Genomic DNA, 24,408 nt, shown 5'->3' with positions numbered 1-24,408 from the left:
TAAATTAAACCTTGCTGAGATTTGAGCTGGCGGAACTGGTTACATTACTGCTCGATATGAGCTCAGAAGAAGGCATGAAGATAACGGTCAATCCCAGTTTTAAAAAAAATCAGGATCATTATGCTGCTACTAATGAGGAGACACCTTTAATTTATTTTGGATTTAAGACATTATTGGGCAGATCTTTATGGTAAAGAACAACCAGCAAAGGCATCTGGCTGAAAAACAGTGCAAATAGCAGCAGCCATTACAGAAGTGTTCAGAGCTGTGGACACGGAGAAATGTCAGATTTTATTGACTAAATTTTTTCTGTCTCCCTTAGGAGAGAATATAATGCATCAATTCTTTGTGCAGCTCAATCTCCCCAAATTGCCTTTGCAGAATCTTTACATCTGTCTTTGCCTTGCTCAATATTTTCACACCATGAGGCACTTAATCTGATTTAGATATTTTATCCTAAATGGAACCATATGTGAGACGTGTTACTCAGGGAACCCAAATGCAGCTGAGCTCTGGGAACTTCTGGACCATTTGAACCATTTCACCCGTACGTGAGGTCACTGTTTGAAATGCTGTTCAAGGTGGTAGCGACAGAACATTGTCATCCCTCTGATGGACGTTGGTCACCTATTTAAGACAAATGGATGGTCTCGAGTCCATCCTTAGTAGGGAGGTGTGCGTAATAAAGCCACCAAACTGGATGCAGCACGCCTGTCAAATTCAGAAGGGAGACAAAAGACTTAACAGGACACAGATGAAAATCCTCACTCACCCCTCCTCCAGACCAGGAGTGAGGCCTGCAAAAGCTCACACAGACTGTGCTCTGAATGGACAGATTGAAGGGCTAACATATTCAGCACCGTCTGCAATCGCCAAGGACGCCATCTTCACATCTGGGGGCCTGAATCAAGCTCCTAAATCCAGATTTAGACACCTCACATGGCCAGTGAGACCTGTGTGTTGTCAGCACCACTGACAACAAGGATATTCTTTAGGTGCCTAAATCTGGACATAGGAGCCTAACCTCAGGCCCCCCCATTATTCAGTACAGCAGTGATGAGCACAATATGATTCATGAGACCCTAAACAGAATACAAGAAAGTGTTCCAAAATCTCCATCTAAATCCCTGTGAAATGTTGAAAAGTGAGAGGGGTGTAGAAGTGTGATATTTACTCATATTGATGGCAAAGAAGATGGTGGGAGAATTATTTTTCTTAAATCCAATGTTTGCTGATGGAGCAGCCTCAGATATGGGAAGATGTGTGGGTGTGCAGGGAGAAGAAATACGGAAAGTCTGAGCACTGGAGAAGAAGCAGATTAACAATTATTGTATTTTAATATCCCTTTATTTACAATACTGTTTCCATTCTCTTTTTACTTCAACCCTCCCCCTCACCAAATACCCAACTTTTCTATCCCATTTAAGTTTGGTTTCAACAAAGGGCTTGAATACACTTGGAAGTTAACATAGAAACACAGGACACAGCACTGACCTCCTGGGTCATCAGGTCCATCCCTTGATATCTCAAGCTGTCCAAGTAGGATGTGAACTTAAAGCACAACAGCAGTGTCTTTATAACTCCATGTGTAGACATTCTTATTCCGGAGCAAAAGTGCCTTCTTCCTGTTTAGTTTAACTCACTTTTGTTGGCATAGCCCCAAAGTGGAGAGACAGCCTACATCAATGGAAGTGGGTTTTCCAATGGCATAGGAACACCACCATAACTAGAGGTTTCAGAGTAGCAGCCGTGTTAGTCTGTATTCGCAAAAAGAAAAGGAGGACTTGTGGCACCTTAGAGACTAACAAATTTATTAGAGCATAAGCTTTCGTGAGCTACAGCTCACTTCATCAATGCATCCGATGAAGTGAGCTGTAGCTCACGAAAGCTTATGCTCTAATAAATTTGTTAGTCTCTAAGGTGCCACAAGTACTCCTTTTCTTTTTTCACCATAACTAGGTTAGCTATGTCAACAGAAGGCCTCTTCCATCGACATAGCTGCATCTACACTGGGGATTTTGTGGCCATAACTATGTTGGTCAGGGTAGTTTTTCACACACCTGACCAACATAGTTATGCTGACATTACTTTACGTGTAGACCAAGCCTCAGTCCCACTGACTTCCACTGAGTCACAATTTTTAAGTGCCTGCAAGATAGATTTACAAAGGTATTTAACTATAGCCACCTAGTGGAATTCATAAAAGCACCTAAGCAAATTAGGCACCTAAATCCCATTGATTTCACTGGGAGTTTGCAAATCTACACCTTACACACTTTTGAAAATTTACCATAGCCATTATTTCAGTATAAACCGGCCTTTAATCACTTGTACTTAAATTGATTAGGGCAGGTTGGAGCTACAATGAAATCACAATCTCCATACAAAATTTACACCAGTTTAACAGATTTAATTTAAACTGGTGTCACTTACTGACGTAGACAAGTCCTTCGCTAACACATCCTAAGAACATCTTTTTTATCCTTGCCTAGACGAGGCCTTAGAACACGTCCGCTAACTCTAACAAGACACGTTTAAATCCTAGTGAAGACAAAGCCCTTCAAGAAGTCTCTTGCTTCCTTGAGATTATTCCTAATTCTCACTTACAGCTGTGTGTGTGTCTGATAAATTACCACAGGCCAAACACTAAACTGCCGCCTCCTACAGATTGGAGACATCCATCCCCAAGGCAAAGGCCATCTGAAACACTTGTGGCTCCTCGGGCATTTGTGCGGGGAAGAGGAGAACCGTAAAAAGGTGAAGCATCCCCGACCAGTCAGGACTCCATGCGGAAGCAAGCATCCCACAGATGACAGCAAGCCTGCTTCTCATTGCCCAGGGAGGTCACAAAGTGTGCTCATGTGATTTGGTGTCTTGTTTACCTTGGGAGCTGGAGCTGAGGATGTCAGCTGGAGACAAAGGCTGGATTCCTTTGTGAAACTACAGGAGGAGTTTTTTTGATTTGTAGATCATAGGAGTTACTGAAGGAGAAGACCTACGCCTGGTCTACACCTAAAACTTAGATCGACCTAGCTACATCCCTCAGGGCTATGAAAAATGTTGTGCCCTATGTGACATAGTTAGGTCAACCTAACCTCTGCTGTAGATGCAGCTCAGTCCATCAACTTGGCTACACCTCTTAAGAGACAGATTTACTACAGCAGTGGAAAACCCCCTTTCATTGCCATAGCAACAGTCTATACTACAGCATTACGGGGCACAGCTGTGTTGCTATTGCACTTTTAGTGTAAACTTACCTCCATTAGATTACCTAATCCATTTCCTGTGCCACCACAGGGCAAGCTAAGATTGTACCTCACAGTGGATTTCCTAGTTTTTTGTCCAATTGCATTTTTAACTGACACTAACTTCATGAAAAAAGAACGAGGAGTACTTGTGGCACCTTAGAGACTAACAAATTTATTTGAGCATAAGCTTTCGTGGGCTAAAACCCACTTCATCGGATGCATGCAGTGGAAAATACAGTAGGAAGAGATTATATACACACACACACACACACACACACACACACAGAGAGAACATGAAAAAAATGGATGTTGCCATACCAACTACTGTATAACAAGAGTAATCAGTTAAGGTGAGCTATTATCAGCAGGAGAAAAAAAAAACCTTTTGTAGTGATAATCAGGATGGCCCATTTCCAACAGTTGACAAGAAGGTGTGAACAACAGTAGGGGAAAAATAAGCATGGGGAAGTAGTTTTACTTTGTGTAATGACCCATCCACTCCCAGTCTTAATTCAAGCCTAATTTAATTTAATTTAACAGTTTGCAAATTAATTCCAATTCAGCAGTTTCTCGTTGGAGTCTGTTTTTGAAGTTTTTTTGTTGTAGTATTGCGACTTTTAGGTCTGTAATCAAGTGAACAGGGAGATTGAAGTGTTCTCCGACTGGTTTTTGAATGTTATAACTCTTGACGTCTGATTTGTGTCCATTTATTCTTTTATGTAGAGACTGTCCGGTTTACCCATTTTTTCATGTTCTCTGTGTGTATATATATCTTCTTACTGTATTTTCCACTGCATGCATCCAATGAAGTGGGTTTTAGCCCACGAAAGCTTATGCTTAAATAAATTTTAGTTTCTAAGGTGCCTCAAGTACTCCTCGTTCTTTTTGCTGATACAGACTAACATGGCTACCACTCTGAAAACTAAGTATATAGTTTCCACTACTTTTCCTGACAGATTATGCCACAATCCACTAAATTTCACTATTGGGAAATTTCTCCCGAGATTGATTCAACCTACATTTCCTTTTCTGAACTCCATCTCACTATTCCCTATTCCCATTCTAAACAATCCCCCTCCTCCGAGACACCTTTAAGAGACTTAGCATAACTCTCCATGTCCCCCTCCAAAAAACTAAGTTTTAACTAGGAAACTGATGACAATTGTCAGCAATGGATCCTGTGAAACCACTCCTAGCAGATACAAGACCAGCATAGCTGGAGAAAGCACAATGGCAGCTCCTTGAATTCTACTAATGGTTTCTGCAAAGCATTTTCAGCACTGATTCAGGGACCCTATTGTTAATAGAAAAGGAGTACTTGTGACACTTTAGAGACTAACAAATTTATTTGAGCATAAGCTTTTGTGAGCTACAGCTCACTTCATCGGACGCATTGTACTCCTTTTCTTTTTGCGTGTACAGACTAACACGGCTGCTACTCTGAAACCTATTGTTAATAGCCACTGTTAAGAGCCATCAGTACATTTCCAAACACAATGGGTGCTATAATTATCATTTGGCCAAGTAACACATTACCCTCCTGTCAAACTTTCCTCGGATCAGGCTTCTTGGCCTTAAAGATCTCTATTGCTCTTCTCTGAATTCCCTCCAGTCCAGAAGTGTAGGACTGGAAGGGACCTCAAGAGCTCCCCTGGACTAGATAACCTTGTACAACCTTCCTGAGCAGAAAGCAACCAGCAAAATATTCAGACGTCAAACTTGGGTCTTACACCATACCAGGAACACTAAAATTCTTTTTAAAACCTCCAAAACTGTACTGAGGCTTTGAACAAAACACACAAGCTGTTCAGTGAAAGGACTGGGGCTTACAGATTTGATATTGCAGAAGCGCTGGCTTCACCTTACACACACACACACACACACACACACACACACACGAGTCACCAGAAGAATTCACTTACTGGCATCACCAGGTATAGCTCACATAAGCACTGAAGGGGATTTAAGCAACAGAGCATTCCATTTAGGTCATGGAACACAGATTTTACTCTTAATTCAATATAAATTGGCTTAGTTGGGAACTGATCCATTTTATATTCTATAAGGCAGTAGTTCTCAAACTTTTGTACTGATGACCCCTTTCACATAACAAGCCTCTGAGTGTAACCCCCCTTATAAATTAAAAACACTTTTTTATATATTTAACACCCTTATAAATGCTGGATGCAAAGCAGGGTTGGGGTGGAGGCTGACAGCTTGCGACTCCCCATGTAATAACCCCCTGAGGGGTCCTGACCCCCAGTTTGAGGATCCCTGCTATAAGACATCTAACACCTTCTGGGTGTTGTCACTTTCACTGCAGTGGGTTGTGAGAAGGAATACTTCCCGGGCACTCAAATACTATATTAATGCAGGCCATAATAGCACCTAGATAGTTTAGATTAGAGAGAAATCAGAAAGGAGTCAGGAGCCAATTTCAGGTTCTGTTAGTCACATGGATTATTTAGAGAAATTAATGCATACCACAGAAACTAAGCTTTGTTGTCATGGCTGAAAAAGCTGCATTTTTATCGCAAATGCATGATAGCTTATCCCACTGTAAAATCCCAGGGGAGATAAAGCATGATAATTTTTATCACAGGATAGCTGGATGAAGTCAACCACAGGTGGAGCTGCATCTTGTCTCCAGTAGGATTTTATAGAGAGATAGCAAATGCACATAAAAGTAACCTTTTTTCTAGCAGTAAAGACAAAGTCTTATTTTCAATGGGGGATACACTGAATAGCCACAGCTATCTTTTCAAAATAGCCATATCCTATTTTGTTAAACTAGCAATGATGGGAACAGATATGTAAGAAGGGCAGAAAACAGTTATTTGTGATCTGATCCTCTGAGATGTTGGCTATCCTCAATCCTCACTAACATTCATGGGCATTGAGCATCTTGGAGAATGTTTAGCACATCCCAGTGGCAAACCCAGGCTGTTTTAAGCATTGTACTTTTTCAGTTTACCCAGGAGCAACAGGAGCTCCCTAATCCTTATTTTATTAAAGGCATATTTACCAATTTGTCCACCTATTCTTATTCTTATTGTTAACAGCAGAATGCCGTGTTTTCATTGTTAGAAGGAGATGTAACTTTGCATGCTTTTTAAAAAAAAAAAAAAAAAAAAAGAGTGGATATTTAAAAAAAAAAAAATTAGCCATGCAATGCACGCGCCCAACGGGTCGTGGACATTTTTTGAAAGAAATGTTTATTCTCAAACATTTTCTCAGAGGTAGTTTATCAACTGGCTAATCTGCTAGTAAAAATTGTTGCTGAGAGCCAAAAATATAAATGGGGCCAGTTTAAGGGGAAATGAAGACAAACATCATTGCAATGATTTGCTGGTCAGTTTCATGTGTACATCATCTCCAAAAAATCTTTTAATTATGTTGTTCTATATCAAGTCCAAGGCCTTTTTAAATGGAAATAGTTCCAGAGCTCAAGGGTTAACCACAAATACTTTGGCATGCAAAGGATCTGTGTCACATTTTTTAAGTTAAACTCTGTGATGTTCTTAACTAAGATTTCATTGGCTTAAAATGAAATATTCCCTTAAATACCAGTAAAATAACAGAACTGTGTGTTCACAACATAAAGACTTCCCAGTAGTCCGAGAAACTACCAGAAAATAATTCTGTCCACATAACGAGGACCCTACCAAATTCATGGACATGAAAAACACATCCCGGACCATGAAATCTGGTCTCCACCCATGAAATACAGACTTTTGTATGCTTTTACCCCATACTATACAGATTTCACAGGAGAGACCAGCGTTTCTCAAATTGGGGTCCTGACCCAAAAGGGAGTTGCAGGGAGCTCATAAGGTTATTTTAGGGGGGTCGCAGTATTGCCACTCTTACTTCTGCACTACCTTCAGAGCTGGGCGGCCGGAGAGTGGCAGCTGCTGACTGAGGGCCTAGCTCTGCAGGCAGCAACGCAGAAGTAAGGGTGGCAATACCATACCATGCCATCCTTACTTCTGTGCTGCTGCTGGCAGTGGCTCTGCCTTCAGAGCTGGGCTCCTGGCCTGCAGCTGCCGCTCTCCCGCTGTCCAGCTCTAAAGGCAGCATCACCACCAGCAGCAGCACAGAAGTAAGGATAGCAGTATTGCAAACTCCCCTACAATAACCTTGCGAGCCCCACACGACTCCTTTTTGGGTCAGGACCCCTACAATTACAACACCAAGAAATTTCAGATTTAAATAGCTGAAATCATGAAATTTATGATTTTTAAAATCCTATGACTGTGAAATTGACCAAAATGGACTGTGAATTTGGTAGGGCCCTACACATAACGGTATACCGTTTGAAAATCAGTCCCTAATCCACAGAGGGGAATGGTTCAGCATGAAAAGCTTTATTTATTGATACTACAGCCCCAATTCCGCAGCCACTTCTCATGTAGCGCTTATGCTGAGCTCCATGGGTATTCCATGAACAGAGTAGGTGCAGAACTGGAAGCATTACTGGAATGTTCATTAGGAGCCTGATCTTGCAATTGGATCTCAACTCCTATTGGATCAGGCCTTAATACACTTAAGCTACATCCCTATGAGCTAGGGATATAATACCCAGCTCATGTATGCATACTCATGCTTGTGCTCACTGAGCTACTGCGCTAAAAGAAACAGTGTAGCCATGACAGCATGGGCAGTGGCAGCACGGTCTAGATGGCCCAAGTACAAACCTGCCTGAACCAACCAATACTGCGGCTACACTACTATTTGTAGCTCACTAGCTCAATGACAGCTAGCTCAGGTACAGCTATGTAAGCCAAAAATCACATTCCTAGCTCTAAGTGTAGATACAGCCTTAGCGTGAAACTGGAAACTCCTCAGTCTCTGCAGAATAGTGTCAGCCCCTATTCAACCAGGCAGGGAGTAAGGCCTGTTGAGGTTGGGCCACTTGGTTGGGGAGAAGGAGAACAGAGGCTACTTGCCTGATGCTCCCACTGTAAGCGAGTAGGCAGAGAATGGAAGGAGCCTGGCTCCGGCTCCTCCCCCACTCACTGGACAAAGGACGTGCCTGGGCACACAGTAGGGAGCAAACCGTTCCATGAAAAGGGGTGAAATTACTTCCTCCCTCCCACAGCAAGGGAACAACAAGGGTAGAACTGTGACTCTGTCACAATTTGTTCTCCCGGCTGCTCCCAGAGTGGTGCAAGGCACCCCCGATCCTGAAGATCTTCCAAGTGGGGTACTGCAAGAGTAGGTGCCCCAATCAGTGCTGGCAACTACAAAATTCTGTACTATAGACACAGCAGGAGAGACCACTAAAGTCATGGTACAGCAAAGAATCTCCATGGCACATGTTTTCAGCCATGAGACACACAATTCAAGTCTCCATCCCAACACGTTTCAAAAGCTTTGACTAAAAGAATTGCATAGACAATTTTGTGTATAATTCATCATTTACATAAACCTTCTACACAACAATGGCACAAGAAAGCAGTAATTAGAACCAATACACACTTCTTTGCAGTGCCAATTGTTGCCCCAAAGACACTTTTGTGAACTCTGATTTAAAAGCAAAGCCTGGGAGATAACTGATTGGCAACTCAACAGTACGCTTAAAATAATTATCAAGACATTGGGCCAATAAAAGCACAAATCAGGTTACAGCAAGAGGAATGAGACACTGAGCGTACTGTGTGTTCTGACAGAATGGAAATCAACAGGAAGAGTTACAAATCTTAATGAGCATGCTCAGTCCTACTGTCCCTCTCAAAGAATTTTTTTTTTTTTTTAAAACACAATGACAGGTGGTACCAACTTGGATTATTAGAGAGAAAATCCCCAAACCTGTACAATGTTTTAATTTAAACACCCCAAAAAAATAAAAATTAAAAGGATTTCCTAAGACATCATCTTATCCCTATGTAATGAATTTGGAGTTGCTCTGTAGTTTATGAATGCTTTATATTGGCCTGGTTACCGGAGCGTTTATTATATGAATCTACTGGGTTACCGCAATGCAGGACTGTGTAGGAAAACAGGCAAACGGAAGGAAAAGAATGGTTCAGGATAGCCACCTCTCAGCAAACACATAAGAGCTGTTAAGGAACAATGCCAGGACTATTAGCTTTTTGATGATTTTTGCCTCCTCTCCAGCTAACCGCCATGACTGGTTTGCGCCACAAGGTCAGAGCCAAGGAACACAAAAGAACTATAGCAGGGTTTAAAAGGAACCTTCGGGGGGAACCAGAGTGAGACATAGGACTTTGCTGGGGTGTCTGGAGAAGCTAGGCCTGCCTACTTCGCCATCAGGAGATGGTATGGCTCTAAGTAAGATACACATGCATGTAGATTGTTGTTTTAAAATCCTCTCTCTCTAACTGCTAAAATAAACAGTGCTTTGGTTTAAGGAGACTATCTGGCCACTGTATGCCACTGGTCAGAGACTCCCAAAGGGAAGAACTGCAGGTACCCAAACTCAGTTGGACCTGCAGGGTAAAAGTGATGAATACACAGAATACTGTTAGTCAGGGACCAGTCTAGGAATGAAAGAATTGCACAACTCCACCCTGAGATAGGTTAAGGCATGAAATCTGAGACCACAGAGGGCGTGTTCGGAGATACCAGAAAGGGAACAGAGGTGCAGCTAGCCTCACACAACCAATGAATTATATTCCGCAACAAGTTGGCCCAACACATTTTTAACACCCTATGCCAATCGCACGGGAAGTCAACACAAGATGGAGAGTCACGTAGAGTGCACAGCAGTTCACTCTCTCAAAACAGGAGCAAATGGTTTAGCCTGTACTGTGGCCTCCTACTCCAGCAACCATACTTATATACAAGAGAGGCAGTGGGACCCAGTAGTTAGGGCAATGGATTGGGAATCAGCTCTGGGTTCTGCCACTCACTTACTGTGTGACCATAGTTGGGCAATTCACTTCCCCACCCTGTGCCTCTGTTATCCCTCTAGCCCTTTGTCTTGCCTATTTAGATTGTTTTAGTTGTTTAAGTTGTTTATGGCAGAGCGATATGCTGCAGAAATTGACCTTTTCATTGTTATGAATGTATGCATTCCACAGAAAACTGTGTTAAGAGACTGTGGACAAAACAGTATGTGATCATGTAATTAAAGACTGTATCATAATATATACGCACAAGGGGGCAACTTAATTCTGGCATTTCCTAACTTTTGAATGCTTGACTTTGGAACCTTAATAATGTTATTTTAACATAGGTTCTTATGTGTGTCAATTACTAGATTTTTAAGAAAAGCAAACACCATCAAAATGGCATCATATTGACACCCACATGGGTCATCATCAGGGTTAGAACCTTTAGATCCACTGCACAGACATCTGCCACTTGAGCTAATGGAGTAACTGATAAAAGTAGTAGGTATCATCCTCTGTGTGGGACAGAATTAGAACGAGAAGAGACATACACTTTGCCAGTGGGTTTCTCAGATATTTGCTGACACCAGAGGTATGGTGAGATCCAGGAGTCTTAGGTTCCATTCTGGATTCTGGAAGAGAATGTAATAGAAAGCAGGTTTCAGAGTAGCAGCCGTGTTAGTCTGTATTCGCAAAAAGAAAAGGAGTACTTTTGGCACCTTAGAGACTAACAAATTTATTTGAGCATAAGCTTTCGTGAGCTACAGCTCACTTCATCGGATGCATCCGATGAAGTGAGCTGTAGCTCACGAAAGCTTATGCTCTAATAAATTAGTTAGTCTCTAAGGTGCCACAAGTACTCCTTTTCTTTTTAATAGAAAGCAGAAATTCTTCTGTCCATTCCCCCACAAGCTTGCACCCTTCTACCCAGTCCCCTCCAACCTGTCCGTTCCAGTCCTATCTCTTCCCCACCACTGGCTCCTTGCCTACCCTATCCCAGTCTTCACTCCTCATGTTTCTCATCCCAGTCTTAGTCTCCCTGCCCAGCTAATCCCAATTCCCCCCACCTCCTGTCTTCTTATCCTATTGTCTCTTATCTCCTCTCAATCCTCAAGGCTCCTAGTCTTCTGCCCTGGGTTCCTCATCTATATAGAGCTATATGCTGCAGAAATTGACCTTTTCATTGTTAACTAACTTTGTTAGTCTCTAAGGTGCCACAAGTACTTCTTTTCTTTTTGCGAATACAGACTAACACGGCTGCTACTCTGAAACCTGTCATCTAATAACAGTCTCCCCCTCAATGCCCTTTCCCCCCCCGGCTCCATGTCCCAGTCTCTCTGCCCAGCCAGTCCCAGTTCTCCCCCCGCAGCCCAACTCCTTGTCAGATTTCCCCCTGCCCATGCCCACCTTACTGGTCCCTAGTCCCTTGTCCAACCAGTCCCAGTCTCTTCCCTCCTCCGCCCCACAGCTAAATGTCTGATCTGTGTTACCACCAGCCAAGTGGCTCTCAGTCCCACATTGTTTAAAGTGTGAGTGTGGTGGGTGGGGAGGAGTCACAAAGAATCGAAGACCTGGCCAAAAAACAAAAAAAAACATTAAGAGTCAAGCTGAAGGTGGCTGAGGTCTGCACGTTAAAGACTGTTTTATCAAAGCTACTGCTCCCAGATTGTGACAGCTCCCTCACATTTTTCTCAGACTGCTGCAAGCACTGAAATCCCCTCCTCCCCATTTCCTTCACTGGATCCCAGTCCCAGTCTTCCCTCCCTAACTCCCAATTCCAGCCTCTCTTTCACCCTGCCCAGTTTCTCTCACCCCTCCTCCAGTCCCAGACTCCTTATCCCAATCAACTCCTTTCCTTCCTCACTAGTACAGCTTTTGTCCCCTTTGCATTTGGCTCACACAGCTTCCTTCTCCACATACCTAAGTGTCAGAGAGGGCACAGGAGAGAAAGGCTCTTTGCCCTTAGTTCCTTGGGCCAGCCCCACCCAGCCCCAGTGGAGCTGGGAGCAGCCATTACAGGGAAAGTCTGTCTTTCCCTGTAGGCCTTAAAGGCTGGAACACGTTCCGACATTCTCAGGGGATGATGCATGCGCAGTCACACACAGAAGCTGCAAGAGGATGAGGAGGATGGAATCTTCTCTGATTTTAGCTGCTAATATCAAAGAAGTCTCTGTGTGGGAACTTGGTCAAATTTGGGTGGATTTTCACGGAGATGGCAAAAGGCACATCCCTGATAGAAAGGTCATCCCTCTGCCAAATTTCAAGCTGCTGTTCAAAAAAAAGATCTCCAGACTTTTTTTTTTTTTTTTTTTTTAAAACGTAGGCTAAGGGAAAATATTCGGTTTGCCTCATTCTTGGAAATGGCTGTACTGTTGTGACTGAAATTTTCTAAAAACAAATGAGCCAGAGGCAGGTACCCAACATGTAAAATTTTAGCACAAACAGTTAAAGCTCGGAAAAGCTATATGCAACTGAAAACAGGGTATGGTAAAGGGAAATGTCAAGCAACCTTACCAGAAGACAGCACTATCAACTCTGCCTACAGTTAGAGGATTTTTCTAATCTCCAAACATTTGCACCCTACAAACCTGGGAAAGCGGGGGAGGACAGCACTCCCAGTGACTATTATTGGGAAGTGCTTCATTCCCACTTCCTAACATTAGAGGTGATCACTTTTAAATTCTCACCACAACTGCTAGAACGTTCTATTCAGATTAAAGATGAGCATAAAACATTCTCAGTTCAGCAGACAGAGCTCCCCTGTAGCGAGAGACACAAAGGGACCAAACTGGGGGCAATTAAAAGCAACACCCCCTACAATGACCTAGACCCTGTCCCCTAACATGCTCCTTGTCAAAGGGGAAGGAGCCAGCTATAACAGAAGACAGTGTGTGGTTGGCTGCTAAAAGACTTCCCATCTCCTAGTCTACATTTATACTGTGTTCCATCACTACAGAGTTTGAGCAACCAATGTCTGCACCACCTGCTGGAGGCTGGTAGTGGATGCTGGTGGGAGCTGGCACAAGAAGTACAGCCAAGCTAGCTGTATAAGCTATATGCAGTATGCATAGCATCTCCACCAGTGAGAATAGGTTTCTGGGAGAGGAATGGGTACCAGAAAGGTGGTACATGCTTTGCAATTGCAAACCCTGGAGGAGATGAGAAGCAGCAGCCAACCTCCAGATGCATAAAATTATTATTACCAGAAGGACCTAATCAAGATCAGGGCCCCATTGTGCCAGACTCTATCCAAATACAAAGAGGATAGAGGATACTTAGAGGAAGATACAGACCACACCTGGAGTCTGCTTACTATCACAGAAGCATTTACTTTCACCACTGCCACAGTGTTGATTTTTTCTTTTGTTTTATATTATACAAAAATAAATTAATGCAAATATGTAGGTGGTACTAACTGCTTGAAATAACAAACAGCAATGCAGTGAGTGCCAACAATAATTAGTGTGCCAGTCCCAAACACCACAGCTTACTGTAGACCACTGCAGGATATAAACATCCTAGCCATTCTTAAGCCCTTCTGAGCTGCTCATTTCACCCTATCTATTCTAATTCTCTTGTTAGACTGTTAGCTCCTTCCAGGTAGGAACTACCTCTACATTGTGTTTTGTATGGTCCTAGGTACATCATCAGCACTTTTTATATCTATAAAGAAAGGTAAATTTTGATGATCTGAGAGAATAGACTCCTGTGGCTCAGCCTGTCAAAAAGAAACCTTTCCCATAGGTGCATATTACAAATTACACCCACAAGTCTAAGATCTAGGACCCTGTCCTGCTTGCCTTAGTCATGTGAATAGTCCCCTGTCCTCAGTGTAACTACTCAAATGGGGGTGGGGGTCTGAAAACAAATCTAGAAGCTGCCTGGTAAGATACCATAGGAAAACAATCCAATGCAGGCAGTGACGGGTAGACAAATTAACATAATACGATAATTCTTTTCCATCTTTAACTTCTATCAAAGTCCCAAACAGTTTCAGTACATTGCAATGTACAAAATGCAAATTTAGCTTGAGTGAACTGGAGCTAAGAGCTAAGTCATTCTATAAAAAATTATCTTCATATATCTACTACAAGACTTCCACTGTAATTTTTTCCCCAAATACCTCACATTTTAGTTGCTGAAATTTTGGTTTTGAATCCAGATATACAGGTCAACCATCTGGTGATCTGATTGGATGAGAACAATTTCCTTGAGCTAGGTCTACGGAATACAATTACATTGCAGAAGAATGGTTTCATATCACTCAATAAACACATTGGCAAAGACGAAGTAAGGAATCAAAAGCATTTGATAGCAACTTGAGCATATATTTCTAGAGGGGCATACATTCCCCCTACAGCAATTACTTTATTGATATTCTACCCAACATATGGGTAACGGCGTGTCACTTTGTCTGACAGACAAATGCCCAACAGCACTAACATACCAATACAAAAACGCAGCATTCCGATTGGCTTAGAGCGATTCAGATCATTAGAAACTATTTGGGCCATAAAAGTACAGCTCTAAAAACAAACAAACAAAATATGAATAAGTCATTTTGCCATTGGGTGCATGTTTGAACTCCTGCATTTACTAAAGGGCAACCGTCCAGAAATCCCATTAGCAAAGACTTGGTCCCAGGTGATAGAAAATGGACATGTTTCTTCATCAGTTGGTTTTAATGGACTTAAGCCTTTAAGACATAGCGACAACGAACAACAGGACAACTTCTTCCCCTGCATAAACATGCCTCATTCCTCTTCTGTCACCAATTAAAACAAAGAGCCCGGGGTTATAAAACTCTACAGCCAGGGTGGCCAACACACCAAATCCTGCTACAGGGGTTTTGGACTTGGATTTCCAGTCCTTCAACCTTTTTTTGCATCTTTGGGAAACCATCAACAATAATACTTTGAAGCAACGCAAAGGAAGAGGGCTATGGGAACGGAGAAACACAGCTTCACAACAACCTGTAAAGAAACCCGGGCTAAGCTTAGTAAGGCTCCAAGAGGAGTGTGGAGATCTGGGGAGGGGGGGGGGGGATTCTCCTGCTTGGAAACAGAATGACCGAGACTCCTGGGGTTCACTCACCCCCCCTCCCCAAGCGTTGGCTGCTGCCTGTCCCACAAAACACCCCCCACCCCAGGGGGATCCCGGGGGCAGGAGGGGGAAACGCTCACGCATGGCTCCAGCTAATGGGGTGGGGTGGGGGGGGGACGTGGCTAGAGACGGAGCCCACGAAGCGTAGGACGGGAAAGTCCCCTCCCCCTTCCCAGCCATGCCCCTTGCCCTCACCTCATTGCAAACGCCGCCCCCCCCCCCCCGGGCCAGGCGGGGATAACCGGGAAAATCCCCCTCAGGAAAACCCGCCCGGTGAGGGCCTCTGCCCGGCCCCGCCCGCGCGCAGCCCCCGACGCGCCGCGGGAGCGTTGCCTTGGCACTGCCCTGGCCCGGGCGGCCGCGCAGGGTGAGGGTCCGGCTCCGGCCGGGGCTGCCCCGGCCGCACAAAGGCAGCTCCCAATTCCTGCCGCTTCCTTACCCGGCTGCTCCCCGGGCTGCTGGCGAGGGCGCTGGGGCAGCGGCGGGCTCCGCGCCGCCCGCAGCTGGAGAGGGGCTGAGGGGGCGGGCGCTGCCCCGGGAGCTGTGGAGGCGGGAGGCGGGAGAGAGAGAGGGACAGGCGCGCGCGCGCGCGCTCGCGAGCTCCCCGGGAGTTGGGCTCCGAGCTCCCCGCACGCCGCCGCCAGCGCAGCTCGCAGGCCCGGGGGGCGTCTCGGAAGGGGCAGGGGCTCCGCTCACGCTCCAGCCCGGGAGGGAAAGGCGAGCCCGGCGGCTTCCTAGCGGCCGGCTGCCTGAAGTGCAAACGAGCTCCTTGTGCCCGGCCCGCCGGTGGGACTGAGCTAGCAGGAGGCGCGGGGAGAGACAGGCGCAGCATCCCCTGTGATTTCCTCAGCCAGGCTCCTCTTTGTGGTACCAATGCACCGCCCAGGGCCCGGTCTCGCCATGGGCGAACCCCGGGGGGGGCAGGGAATCGACATTCCCCCCCCCCGCCCCCGCAGAGAAGGGGGAAATGAAGGAAACAGAGGTTAAGCAACTTGCACAAGGTCACAGAGTGGAGTCAGTGTCTTGATTAAAATTCAGCTGTGCCTGGCTCCCGGGACCCATTGCTAAGCAGCAGCTGTGGTCTCACCTCTGTACCTGAGAGCAAGTATTTGTGTGGCATGAGACAGCATTGTACTGTAGTTACTTAGGGAAAACACAATGAGCCAAATGCATCCGCAGAAGCAGGCCCCTGAAATTGAGGAGGGTTCTCAGCCAGGCTTCAGGACTGCACAGCCTTGTGCACTGCAAAGTGTGAGGGGTCCACCAAAGTGGTGAGGCGCCCTACGGAAAAGGGAATGGGGGACGATCCCAGTGTGAGACTAACAAATTTATTGGAGCATAAGCTTTCGTGAGCTACAGCTCACTTCATCGGATGGGATGAATGGTGCCACAAGTACTGCTTTTCTTTTTGCGAATACAGACTAACATGGCTGCTACTCTGAAATCTGATCCCAGTGTGGGAACAGTTAAGAACCACCGCAATAGAATTCCACCAGAAGAGGACTGGGCCTCATGTTGCCTTTCTTGATAGTGACCTTTACATGCCGCGGCAGGAAACAGAAGCTAAAGGGACTAGAAAGGGCCAGAGAATTTAGAATAATGTGCACAATGTACCTACTGACTAGGGCGAGAAGAGCATTTACATTTGGCCTATCCTGAATGTGGAACACACCTTTTAAGAAGCAAAGGTGTAAATATTTATATTATGGTGGCGCCCCACGGCCCAACGTTTATAATGCCCGGTTGCTGCTTGGAGTTGTGCTCCACCATGTGCTGTGGTGCTAATGCTGAAGAGATTATGGAATCCACTACAGAAGCTTCTCTAGAAGGGTCAGGTAAATTCTAGGTTGTCAGTTACCATAGCAATAAGTAGGGACTAAGGCCCTGAATAGAATTTGTCTCAACAACATTCTGGGTATGAGCTTATGTTGGCATAGCACTTTTTGTCCTGAAGGCTCCCAACACACTTTGGGATTGTCTGTAAATTACATAAGGTATTGGGGGGCGGGGGGAGGGTCCTTAATTTTGCATGTTTGTTTCAGTATTAATGAGGGGTGGGTAGGTCTTGAAAATCGCCAAAGAAGTGTTACCTAATTTATGGACATCCCCTTTACAAACAACTAGCTTTACTGAGCACCATCATGGTGTGAATATAGAATAAAGAAGAGGACAGTTCCTTCCCCTCCCCCTAAGGGCTTAATGTGAGATGCAGTCTATAATACGGGATCACTTCAACCACAGATAAAAAGGTGCCATCTCTGGAGTGTAACTTGGTAGTGTTTTTGACAGTTCCTATCAACATCACAAAACAGTTTAGGACAGGAAGTGATCTTTTCTAACAAATTACAGGGGAAGCTTAAAGTAGAATATACACAGCTTGTCCTCTTTACCAATGGACAGAATGACATTCTTAATGACAAGTAGTTAAGACCTTAGTTTCACATCTAGATATAAAGCTCCTCAATGACCTGTGCTGGAACATTTGCTTAGCACTGATTCAAGGGGCAGAGTGCCCCAGCTACGGAGTCATCAACACTACTTCCTGCAGCACCTAGTAGTTCCTTAAAGGTCTCCCATCCAACTATGACACTTCTTTGCCTCTGCTTAGCCCATGCTTATAGCATAAGGGACAATGGTTGCAGGATATAATTGCAGAATTTTACTATGTTTTTAGTATGCTTAACTTTATCAGATAATATCCTGGTCTATATTAAAAGAACTCAACTTGGAAGGGTACATCTAAAAAGTGTGTGTGTGTGTGTGTGTCTTATCCTTATAGCATCCTTGATCCTGTTGCATAGCATGGGACAGCCAAAGATTGTACATGACCCTGTGTATCAATCAAGGCTGGACATGCTGACTGGTAACTTTACAAATAAGTTGCAAAGATGCAGGTAGGAATGGTTTTGCGATAGATATTCTTGTTAAGACCCATTGTGCATTATACGTATGTGGAAAGAATAAGTGACAGAAACAATGACATACTTCTTATTTCTATTTAGTGGCAAACTCCCATTGTCATGAATGGGAGCTGGATCCGGCACTGCATCTGGGCAGGTGGCAGTGAACCAGACACTGAGCTACCAAATTAGCTATCTACCAAGATTCTTATATGGTTTCCATCAACAAAGTGTCTGAGCACCTGTTTACAACAGAAAGCCTACTATTCTGTGTTGGTACAGTGCCCAGCACAGGGCCTGGTCCTTGGTTGACCCTTAGGCAGTACTGTAATTAACCTGAAGATGAAAAATAATAATAGTTCCATACCAGTGCTGAAGGGGACCTCAAGGGGGGCTCCCAAGAGCATCTTGTCAGAATTCTACCATCAAATGAAAGGCAGTTTTGGGGTGATTTCTCTGCATTAACCCCCCTTCTGGAAGTGGGTTTGATAAGGTCTTAAGCAGTGCATTGGTCTGGTGGGTGAAATTCATCCTTGTGCAGACAGACCAACACAGAATCTATGCACTGATTAGTCCTACCTTGGGAATGTAAGGACACAAAGATCTTATATCATGGCCCTTTGCACAGAGGTCACTTTCACTCCAGTGTGATTTTTCATCTTTGTTTAGCAGCTAAGCAAACTGTAGCCTGGATAAAAATACATAATGCTCTGACTGTGAGAACTTGGGAATAGGCATCAATAACAGGAACATTAGTGAGAGTGTTTTCTATAACTTTTACAATTTTCAAGTACATATTGCCATAAATATTTAACTTCATAAAGTTAAATGCAGACCAGCTTGAGCACTATCTTTGACATTTTAATGCATTTGCAGTAAGCCATTGGCTGACCTCTTGTTTGCTGCCCTGGAACTGCCTGATGGAACTTTATGCTGGTAATATTATACTGTTGCTGTGTGCATAAGTGTCCCTGTTGCACTAGGATTAGCTGTTAATGACACTGAGCACTTACAATTATGGGAGTGAGAAATATAAAACTCTAAGGAATTCTGTGAGTGTATTTTAATCTAAACAGATCAAACTAATAGGACGATGGCTTGAAAAGGGAGCTCTTACATGGAATGTGTATGATTTTACATAACAGCTGTCAAGGATTCAGGCATGACTCTAAAATGGCTGTAACTGGGGTATTATTTTCTCTCTGAAAAAAATCACATATTCCTTACAAAACAAGATGTACTCTGAAGATTACACTGACCACATATTTTCCCCAAAATATTTTAATAAACTGGTTAAACATTTTTTACAATCTGAAGTGGCTAATATTAGGGTTAATAGAGAGTCCTACATTGACAAAGAGATTAGTGATCTTAAGTGTCCAACTTAAGACCTTACAGGGGCCTGATTTTCAGAAAGTGCTGAGCAAACCCCTCCACTCTCCCCTCTCTACAAATGCATGTCCCTTAACAAACTCAGCTCTTTAACTATTCAATTTTTACTTCTACAGACAGGGAAGTGAGGGAGTTTATGTGAGTGAGGGAAGTTTATTTTCATAATTGTTACATGCATAAGATACCATGGGGATGTAGGCCATCTAAGCACCGAGATAGACCTCAAAGAGTTCTACAAATACCAATTAATTCTTACAGTATTTCCAGGCACTGGGTAGTAGGTCGATTTTTGAGTGTCAGAGTTTTCAGAAGGGTTCAGTACCCAAAACTGAGGTCAGATTTTTCAAGAGAGCTCAGCTGCCATTTTGACATCAAAATAAGTGGCCATATTTTCAGCAGTTCTGCCTACTGGGTGCTGAGAATTTTTTAAAATCTGGCCATTTTTTAGGAACTGATATGGGAACATTTCTTTTTAAAATCTAGTTCCAATTGCGGGTGCTGACCACTTGAAAATGAGGCTCTGAGCTCTTCTGAATATCTGTCTCTAAGTGACTTGTCCCTAAAATCACAGAGCAAATCAGTAGCGAATTTGGAAACAGAAGTCAGGAGTCCTGACTCCCAATCACCTGTTCTGTTATTATCATTAGCACCATTAATGTGCGCTGATGTGCATTCCATAAAGTCCTTTTCCCAGAGAACTGAGAGTTTAGTAGGTTCCAATCACTAGGACCCAGATCTCCAAGATATTTAAATATCTAACTCCCATTGAAATCAATGGGCCAACTCCTTCATCCTGCCTTGATTCTAATGGCTAAAGTTGTTTTTATTTTTTTCGAATAAAACCCTGTTAACAAAGCACAAATATGAATGTCTCTTCTTTGCCACATTTGTAAAAATATTTATTGTAAAAGAAAAATCACTCTATTTAAAGAGCTCCTTTTTATATGTTCAGTATTGGCCAAATATTATTTGATTTGTACTGCAGAGGGAGAAAAATATCCTTTTAATCCAGGAAGAGGAAACATTCTGAAAGCTATTTTTTTGTCAGACTGATCAGGTATAAAATATTTCTCATGTCTGTACCCTTATTTCTTCTGGTCGCACCAACATATTTTATGACTTCACACCATGACATCCCAAGCAAATTAGCATTAAAATATTGATTCCCTTCATTGTTTCCTGGGCTGTTATTGGTTCAATTCATTAGTCATCATTTCAATAGTGCCTAGAAGCCCCAATTAAGATCAGACCCTCATTGTGCTAAACATAAAAGACCCAGTCTCTGTTCCTATTTTCACACCAGAATGGTTACAATCCAAGGCCCCAGTGTTGCAAACACTTAAGCACCAAAGTATCTTTACCTACATGAATAATCTCACTGAGTTTAATGGTACTACTCACATGAGTAAAGTTGTCTGTGTGTGTTTGCAGACGGAAGCCCTAATGTTTTACTGTCTAACACCATGTTCCCCACCTTCTATCTTTCAAGAACTTTAGGGAGACAAAGTGGGCGAGGAAATATTTCTTTTGATGAAAGAAATAAGCTTTTGAGCATACACAGAGCTCTTCTTCAGATCGGTGTATGCCCAAAACAATTGGAACAATTTGCCAGGGGTTCTGGTGGATTCTCCATCACTTACAATTTTTAAATTAAGCTTGGATCTTTTTCTAAAACATCTGGTCTAGGAATTGTGGGGAAGTTCTATGGCCTTTGCTATATAGGTCAGACAAGATGATTCTAAGGCCAGAAGGGACCATTGTAATCTATGAAATCTTGTCTCTCACTAACAGAAGTTGATCCAATAAAAGATTACCTCATCCACCTTGTCTCTCTAATATCCTGAGACTGACACTGCTATACAATGCAAGCACTTCAGAAGCATTCTGTTTGAGTCTCCTCTCATGTACAGCAGTGTAAACTGGGGGGATATCACTCCAGTCCCATGACATTACATTGGCTAAATGGAGAGGGAAATCAGCCCCTTTAACCAGCCTTCATAGAACTTCATGTGAGAAGGTTATAGGGCTGATCAAACAGTTTCAGTTGGTTTTTCTTAATGAAATGTGGCTTTTTGATTTATATGCAGTTTATAATAGTCAAACATTTCAGATTCTTTGATAAAATGACCCAAAATGAAAAAAAAAATCATTTTGATTCAAACTCAGTGGAATTTAAACAAATAAAAATTAACATTTTGGATTGAGGTTTCCTTCCCCGTTTTTCCCTTTAATTTCAAATAATTTCATTGAAAAAGCAAATTGTGAGAATATTAAAAATGCTACATCACTCAAAAATCAGTTTATTAAAATATATATCACAGAGCAGCATTCCCAATTTTAACCAGCCTAGAGGCTAATATTATTAGTCCCATTTTACAGATAGGGAGACAGGTGCAGGCAGATGAAGTAACTTGCCCCAAGTGTCCAGAGCCAAGATTAGAAGTGGAGTGTTCTAGGCACTGAAGTATTTAAGGATGTGTTCAGCTGTTCTTTAATGATCACACTCTCTTTGCAAACACACTAGTTGATGAAAATGCAGAAGTCAGTTCAAGTTTTCAGCAAACTGCCACCCTTCCTAGAATTGCTACACGCCTGAAATGTTGTACTTCACCATCCATCATCATCTGGCCTTACAGAGCCTAAATGCTGCACTGACAACTGAAATGCAGAGAGAGAGAGCATATTTTTGAGGAATAATATCCCCTAAATTGCAAAGTAAAAATTTGCACACAAAGCAAATCACATTATTTTCCATTAGTGGGTTTTCATGCTTTTGAGACTGTTACTTATTCAAATTCTTTTACAGCTTTGGCAGTGTGAACTTGGGCAAGTCAACTTGCTTCTCTATGCCTCCATTTCCCCATCTGTAAAAAGGGGTATTACCATGTTTGTGTGAGGCTACGGTGCTTACTTAATGAGAAAGGAGTTTTGAGATAGTGTGATGGAAGATGCTCTAGAAAAGCATAGTGTGCTTAAAGATAGATTATCACAGACAAAGATCCCAAGTATAGAAAGTGCTGTTACTAGCTGTTATTTTGCTGGGTTGCTGTCTTGTGCCAGTGGTGCCAAGGGATTTTAAGCTCTTTGGCACAGACATAATATTCTTGAGCAATATTTTATCTATTACTGAACACATATTAAACATATGGCATTATATACAAATAATGTATTTCTACAGTAAGGTGACAAGCAACTGATGAAAATTTTGTTTTGTTATTAATAGCACTACACTGAGAGTATTGTTCCTGTTCTGTCTTAGCTATCCCTTGATTGAAGAGAATACTGGTACAAGTAAATGAGTCAAAATTACACATTTTTAACAGAAATCAATGGCTAATGCTGTTCCCTTTACTTATGTGACTCAAAGTGAGCAGGATTTAACTCACTGATCTTTGCTCCACAATTACTTCAAGATGACTTTAGTATGTCTATAGAGTACAAGATTGGTTTACTTATTTGCACCTATGCAGGATGATCCACGCGCAATTAAAAAAAATGCTGATTACTCGTAGTAGCAGGTATTGTTTTACAGAAAGGCCAAATCCTAAATTATCTGCTTACCCAAAACTGCCATTGAAGTCTGTGGGAGTTCTAAATGCACAAGAAAAACAGGACCAGGTCCCAAGGCATACTGGTTTAGCCGATTCCCATGATAGCCCCTGCCATAAATATTTACTTTACTTTTACTTAACATAGCTTCTAAAATCACAGGTGAGCCTAGTAACACGTTAGCCCTTCTTGCATGCAGAGGATGATTTTTCAGGTCACTGATTAGATCTGATTTCTGGGAGAAGCCATTCTGAGAATTCCATTGAAGACAGTTTTAGTCACCAGAAGCCATTAGTTGACTGCTGAGTGCTTATGAAATCCCACCCTTTAACACATTCCCTCTGCCACCATCATCCATGTGTTATTCATTCTAAAAAATAAGACATCTGTCATAGCTGGTGATGAACTGAGGGACAGACCCTGAAAGAACTCAGGTGACACCACTTTCACTGGGTTGCATTAATAGGCATAAACTGTCAAGGTGAACAAGAGCATAGCACCAAGGACCAAAATTTAGCAAGATTCAAAGAAGGATTGGATGTTTATACAGAGAAGATTATCCACAGTTAACACAGTATTTAATGCAAATAAAGTGAAATCTTGGCCCCATTGAAGTCAATGGGAGTTTTAACATTTACTTCAGTGGAGCCTGGATTTCACCAAAAGAGTTTGCAAGAGATTAAAAAAAAAAAAAAAAACCCCTCATGCTTCAGGCTTAGTTACTTTCTCACAATCACGAGGCAGATTATCCCCCATCTGCCTACTACACGGCTCTTGCACCTTCCTCTGAGGCATTGGGAGTGCTGACTACTTTGGAAAAAAGATATTGGCTTAGATAATCCAAGGACATTATTTAGCATAACAATTCCTAACTAGTCTAAATATAAACTGTATAGAAATTTTAACTCAAGGGAACAGATCTAGATGGCTGCTCCAGATTAACAATTTCCACTGTGCCTTTGTCATTTAAAATAAAGTTAGACCAGCAGTGAAATAGCCCAAGTTGCCCCATAAGCCATCCATCGGCTTTGCCACAGTACATCACATATTTACAGTGGCTGACCTTGTTACCTTTCTATACTTTAGATGAACTGATTTGGTTAAAGGTAGGATGCAATACATGAAGTGTAATTAGTTAACTTTAATTTAGCAAAAGTAGCTTGAAATATTCTGTGAGATAGCCATACAAGTAAAATTAATGTTGGAATAGGGACAGCTGAGGAGCACACCTTAGGAGAAAAAGTTGTATTCAGTTAAAAAAAATATCCAATGTTTACCCAAAGTAAGAATGAGACCGGTTGAAGATGATTTAATGCAGCCTTTTAGATGTAAATCTGATAACTTTGAGCTGAGCCAGTT

At 42.8% G+C, this 24,408-nt stretch overlaps 1 protein-coding gene across 4 annotated transcripts in view; it reads right to left on the bottom strand.

Annotated features, from left to right (window-relative positions):
• The window catches only part of CUEDC1 (CUE domain containing 1), a 115,203-nt gene extending 99,125 nt beyond the window's left edge, over nucleotides 1-16,078 (bottom strand). For 2 of the 4 annotated variants that reach the window (XM_043499269.1, XM_043499271.1), the window contains exon 1: nucleotides 15,648-16,037. The gene's annotated coding sequence lies outside the window, so the exon portion shown is untranslated. Of the gene's footprint in view, nucleotides 1-10,656; nucleotides 10,738-15,647 lie in introns of all 4 variants that reach the window. The other 2 variants (XM_038376037.2, XM_038376038.2) reach the window with 2 other exon arrangements.
• Between the last annotated feature and the right edge of the window lie 8,330 nt (nucleotides 16,079-24,408).

This window comes from Dermochelys coriacea, chromosome 17, assembly GCF_009764565.3.
Source record: "Dermochelys coriacea isolate rDerCor1 chromosome 17, rDerCor1.pri.v4, whole genome shotgun sequence".
Lineage (NCBI taxonomy): Eukaryota > Metazoa > Chordata > Testudines > Dermochelyidae > Dermochelys > Dermochelys coriacea.
The sequence above is the reverse complement of the archived record's forward strand: the minus strand, read 5'-3'. Positions and strand labels throughout refer to the sequence as shown.